At 34.6% G+C, this 6,387-nt stretch overlaps 1 long non-coding RNA gene across 1 annotated transcript; it reads right to left on the bottom strand.

The window, feature by feature from the left end:
• Nucleotides 1-4,532: 4,532 nt before the first annotated feature.
• On the bottom strand, nucleotides 4,533-5,416 carry LOC137235818 (uncharacterized). The gene is made up of 3 exons (XR_010948058.1): nucleotides 5,296-5,416; nucleotides 5,026-5,235; nucleotides 4,533-4,799 (listed from the first exon to the last, which is right to left on the bottom strand). It is a non-coding gene; the product is annotated as an uncharacterized lncRNA (long non-coding RNA).
• Nucleotides 5,417-6,387: the final 971 nt, after the last annotated feature.

Below are 6,387 nucleotides of genomic sequence, written 5' to 3'. Positions count from 1 at the left end.
TGACCTTAAAAACTCCTACAGAACGGCTTGCGAGATGGGCTCTACAACTCCAGATGTATAATTTAAAACTGGAATATACGGCAGGAAAACAAAACGTTGTGGCGAATATGCTGTCACGTCCATCCTGTCCCCACGAAAACAGCACTAACTTTAATTCATTTGAAATCGATTTTCCTAGAAAAGGCGCTGAAGAGTTTAGAAAGGAGCAGCTAAAAGATGAGGATTTGAAAGAGATTATTCAATCATTTGAAAACGATGACGAGAACGTAAGTAGACATACAAAACGAGGATATATAATGGTAAACGGTGTGCTTCATAGATTCTGCTCAGAAGAAGACCCTGAAAACGGTCAACTTGTGGTACCAAAAAATCTACGGGAGACAATTTTAATGAAGTTTCATGCTGATCCAACTGCAGGACATTATGGTATTGATCGTACAACAAATCGGATAACTCGACACAATTTTTGGCCAGGTATGCGTACACAAATCACACAGTATGTAAAGTCGTGTATTGAATGCAAGAAATATAAACCTACAAATTTGAAACCACCTGGATTGCTCCAAACGGTTTCGAGTAACCAGAGATTCGAAATCATTGCCTTGGATTTATTCGGTCCTTTACCTCCTACTGCGAAAGGTAAATGCTGTATCCTCGTCGCTGAAGACTTGTGTAGTCGTTGGGTGGAACTATTTGCATTGAGAGAAGCCACAGCAGAAGCTTGCGCTACAACTATGTTAAATGAAATTATAACGAGATTTGGTGTACCAAGGCGCATACATGCCGATAATGGAAGTCAATTTATTTCAGCTGTAATGCAAAAATTATCATATTGCCTAGGGATACAGCAAACATTTACTCCCCTGTACCATCCAGAAGCTAATCCTGTTGAACGAAAAAACAGGGACCTGAAAACTCAACTGTCAATCTACGTCGGAAAAGAGCATACTACTTGGGACGGATGTTTACCATCAATACGGTTCGCCATGAACACGGTTAAATGTGAAAGCACTGGTTTCTCAGCAACATACCTTATGTTTGGAAGAGAGCTAAGAAGCCCACTCGAAGCATATTATGACTTGAAACGAGTACTTTATTCAGAAAACTCCGTGCCACAAATAACGCCACATTTAACGAAATGGGCTAACACACTAAAACTAGCAGTGGAAGCACAAGAAAAGCTGCAAGATAGAAATAAACAATATATTTATACTAAGCGCCGATCACAACTATCATTTAATGTTGGAGATATGGTGCTCGTTAAAACCCACATACACAGCAAAGCAAGTTAAAAAGTAACGTCGAAATTCGCCACACGTATAGATGGACCATATCGTATCATAGCCGAGAAAGGATCGATCTGCTACGTTATTGCAACAAATGATAACCCAAATGACCCAATTGGAACGCATCATGCAACAGCACTGACTCCATATGAAGGTCCAAATGTAAACCCGAAATACATTCATAGAAAACGTGGCCGTCCACAAACAACACATATACCTGAACACAATACAACAAGCATGGAAACACAACTGCCTATGCGATACAACAACAATGCATCCGATACCTACAGTAACAATGCCAATGCACCAACAAGAGTTCTGCGTCCACGTAAATGATACCGTAAATGCTGGGCTCGAATCGTAACATCCGTGATCGTACAACTCGTCACGTAAAAACATGATTTTCGGATTATGACATACGTGAACGTACGACTTCGATCGTAATTTTTGATCGCAACATACGTGACGAGTGACTGAACGTACACGTTACGTTCAAATTTCATTCGATCACAAACCGGCATTCGTATACATACAAATTTCATGAAAAATGTAAGTAAATTGTTGAAATATATGAATAAATAAAATATAATAACACATTTCAAACTCTTATTATTAACAAATGTCGAATTCAAAAAAAACTAAATCCAATCCAATAGGAAATAATGGCGGATTTCATGGCGAGACACCCAGGGCTGGTGAAGAATAATCTTCAAAACTCTGGAAATGGCAGAATTACCTCCAATAGACTTTGGGAGGAACTTTCTAATAGATTAAATGCTGAAGGGCCACCAGTTAAGGATGCAAAGATGTGGAGGAAGGTATATACAGCCGTTATTATATCTTTTGATGCTTGAAAGTAATACACTTGTATTTATTTCATTGCAGGATTTTGCTGATCAGAAGTATCAAGCAAAAAGAAGCTTTCCTTCAACAAACAGTCAAATAAAAAGACTGGTGGGGGACCATATAAGGAAAAAACAATAACTGCCACCGAGGAGGCTATCATTGAGGCGGCTAGCCTTGAGGTTTTTGTAGCAGGTGATGAAAATACAATTGCGTATGGCAGAGCTCGAGCAACGCTGACTTCATCAAAAAACATCGAGAGCTATAGTGCAAGCAGCGATGACGAATCGTGGCAGAAGGGAAAGAAATCCAGCTGATTGATGTACTTTATGTTCCTGTATTGCAATGCAATTTTATTTCAGTATCGAAAGCAGTGAAAAATAACCTTTGTGTTAAATTTGCAAAAGATTTTGTTACGGTATATGAAAACAACGGCAGCGTAATATTGCGTGGAAAAAAAGTTGGTGGTATATTTTTGTTCACAGAAAATAAGAAAATGTTATTCTTTGCAGGCCAGCAGAATGAAGCAATGAAGTGGCATGCACGGTATGGTCATTTGAACTATGACAGCATGCGAATGCTTGTAAGCAAAAATTTAGTGAACGGGCTTCAAGTAAATGTGCCAAAATCTATTCCGTGTGTTGAATGCATGCAGAGTAAATGTGTAACAAAACCTTTTACATCAAGTTCAAATCGAGCAAGCGAATTACTTGAACTAGTACATACAGATGTATTTGGGCCAGTAAAAACATCGGCTGGTGGTTCGAAATACGTATTGACATTTGTAGATGACAAATCAAGATATGGTTTTGTTTATTCAAGGTTTTCGCTGAACGTCAAACTGGGTGTCTAATTAAAGCCATTAGAATTGACAATGGCACTGAATACACAAATAATTTGTTTCAGCAGTATGTAAAAGATTGTGGCATTTTACATCAGTTCACGGTACCCTACACTCCGCAGCAGAATTGTGTAGCTGAACGCTATAACCGGACATTGGTAGAGATGGCACGGAGCATGCTAATTGGTGCGAACTTGACTGATACATTATGGGCAGAAGCTGTAAATACTGCAGCCTACTTGCGAAATAGGTCACCAACAAAAGCAGTCGATGAAATGACGCCTTATGAGGCATGGTATAAAAGAAAACCAGTTGTGTCACATCTAAGAACATTTGGATCAGTGGCTTACGCCTTAGATAAAAAACCTAAATGTTAATTCAAATGCTATTTGAATCTATGCCTATGATTCAGGGCAAAACAAATACAAAAGTGCTACAAGTGTATAGGGGTTGAGCAGCCCTGATAAGTTATGGAGCTTATTTGGGATTCATCTACGTATAACTAAACAAACAATTGCAAAGAAATGTTGTTTTGAAAAAGTATAGCAAATTGCGTCATTTCATTTCGGTGAATACCACAAAAATACGGTTGATTTGCTATTTTGATAGAGCAAAATATTTTTTTCAGCTAATTAAAACAAACAAAAACAAGTAAGGGTGTCTAAGTTTGGAGCTAACCGAATATTATATACTCAGCGTGGATCTAGAAATATTTTGTAATGCTTGATCGGAATAGGGCCGTGGCACCGCCAATTAACAAAAATGTCTCGTAAATTCCTCTTACAATAAAATTTGATAAGTGAAATATCATTGATACAAAACTATTTTTCGCTAAGATATAGCTTATTATTATAGTCTACACTCAAAAAAAGGTTTTCCTAAAAATTAGTAAGCCCATATAAATTTAAGGACAAGAAGGGAACAAAATTGCACTAAAGCATTATCGTCCTCGAATAAAGGATATCATTTACTTAAGCTGAAAAAGCATAGGTCAAGTAAATATATCTTTAACTTTAGTAACAATTGTACTTTAAACAAAGAAATATTTTTCCTCAATTCAAGTACAAGTGATACTTAAAATTTTTGCAATTTTAAAGATATGTTAGCCTCAACACAAGTAGATAAAACTACTTCATTTTAGTACTAATATGAGTCTATATCATACTTACTTTTATGATATTTTTTCCTTTATAGAAGTAAATGTTTTACTCAGTAAAATAATTGTTCATATATATATGTACATTTATTTAAATTGTTATTAATAAAGCTTTTTACAAAATGTTTAGAAATAATATTTAAGTTTCACATGCATACATATTCTTATTTAATATATGTGCCTTTATTGGTGGGTACGACATTTTTTTTAAATGAACGACTTTAATAAAAAAAAAAATTTTGCTTCTGCTCATAAATATTCGCAAAATCGCTATCAATCTGTAAAAAATTATTATAAAAATAAATTATAGTATAATTTAATATAAATAAAATAAATTGAGAACATTTACCAAGCAGTAGCCAAAGCTTTGTTTCAAGATCGGCCACTCAGCCAAAATATGAGATATAGATGCAACTGATTTGAAAAATTGGGTTCTGCTGATAAAACAATGTTGCAATTTTTGTACAACCTCGTCGTAGGGTGCAATATTGTATAGAAGCCAGAGTTTATTTTCCTCACATTCAACAGTAGCTTGGATGACTGTTTGTGAATTTATTTGGGGTTGTTCATTCTCCTTAAAACTGTCTTTGCGTAACCGATAAAATGCGTTGTGATATTTCGTATATAGGGAGCCTCCTGGCTTTCTCCCCTTTCTATGTAAAAAATAAGTATCCTGAAACAAACGGTTTTTTATTAAGATTTTTGTTTTGGCTAATCAATTGGCTATTATATTTTATAATAATTTTTTTTTGTATTATTTAGGGTATTCACAGGTTATCTTATTCGTCGTTTGTGCTATGTTATCAAATTTTATATTGGAAATCATAGCAACAGACAGAAACTAAAGACTTTACAACGAATACGACAGCCCAATTATTGTTTTGTAATTAAAACTCTACCTTGGTTTCTGTAGGAAAAATCACAACAAGTCTTTTAGAAATATTTTCGAATAATTTCGGCCGAGCTGCTATCTTATTATCGAGAATGTATGCGCAAATGGAAGAAGTTATAATTTTTCTCTGTGGTTCTGAAAGTTTTTTGTATATTTCGTACGACTTCAATAGTGCTACTCCACCAGAACTAGATTTTAAGACGTCTAAAATTGGAATCTATTAAAATTAATGATATTAAATTAATGATAGTTTCCTGGCTGTTTTTCCAACAATTACCTCATTTACGTCATCAACCGCATCACAAAAACTGTTGGTGATAGATTGTGTTGATCCACTGTGGCACTCGCTGTCGTAGCCTTGTGATATTTACCAAAGACGCAAATTATGTTCAAAAATGATCCTGCTGCCAAACAGAGATTTTGGCACTATCTCACTTAAATGGCTGCCTTTCTATAATTCAAAGCCTCTAACGTTATGTTGTGCTCTAGAAAAAATAGTAATAACAAATAATAACAATTGTAAATATTAACAAACAATTTTGGATGTCCGATTTGAGATGAACTGTGCACAAATGTGGATAAATGGTTTATACACTCTTAGCAAAAAGTTATCGGCATCTAACTTATCACCATGTATGCAGCTTCTTTGATAAAAGTTTATCAGTATACAGCAAAAATAATTCAAAAGGAATTAAAATATTCCCCTACGTTTATCACATTTATTACACTTTTACACTCTTAACTCACCTTTAAATAAGTCAAAAAACAATTCACCTTTCAAAGAAAATAACAAGTCTAAAAAATCAGCTTCACTCATGCTGCATTACACCGACACTCACAACTTCCAACTTTAAACTGCCAAAACTCTTTTATTTTGACAAAAATAATGAAATCTAACGGGACTTTGCGAAAAACTCCAGCCTGTTGCAAGCGGATGGTATGTATGTGCATGCATATATATCCACATTTATGTGGATTTACATACATATTTACTTATATTCGTATTGCTAGCCCTGTTATGAGATTTTGTTTTTATTTCCTTATTTTGAGGAACGTGTCTTAAACTTAAGTAAAATGTGTACTTGTTTCTGGTTTTAAGCTATTTGTTACTTGATATTCTCGAAATTTACTAAAAATTAGTAAAATTTTATTAAATATCAGGTCAAGGAAATTACTTACTTGTTTTAAGCGCGATTTTTCTTACATTTTAAGAACGAATTTCGTTAAAACCATAAGTTTTTCCTACAAAATTGGAAAATTTCCTAACTTTTGTGCAAAGTAGCATGTTTCCTTAACTTTAGGACAAAAATTTTTTGAGTGTACGACCCTTTTAAACATCTTTTGTATAAAAGTGGACGTGGTATTTAAC

This window comes from Eurosta solidaginis, unplaced genomic scaffold (assembly GCF_040869045.1).
Source record: "Eurosta solidaginis isolate ZX-2024a unplaced genomic scaffold, ASM4086904v1 ctg00001089.1, whole genome shotgun sequence".
NCBI classification, from domain to species: Eukaryota; Metazoa; Arthropoda; class Insecta; order Diptera; family Tephritidae; genus Eurosta; species Eurosta solidaginis.
Note: the sequence above shows the minus strand (reverse complement) of the source record. Positions and strands in the feature narration are given on the sequence as shown.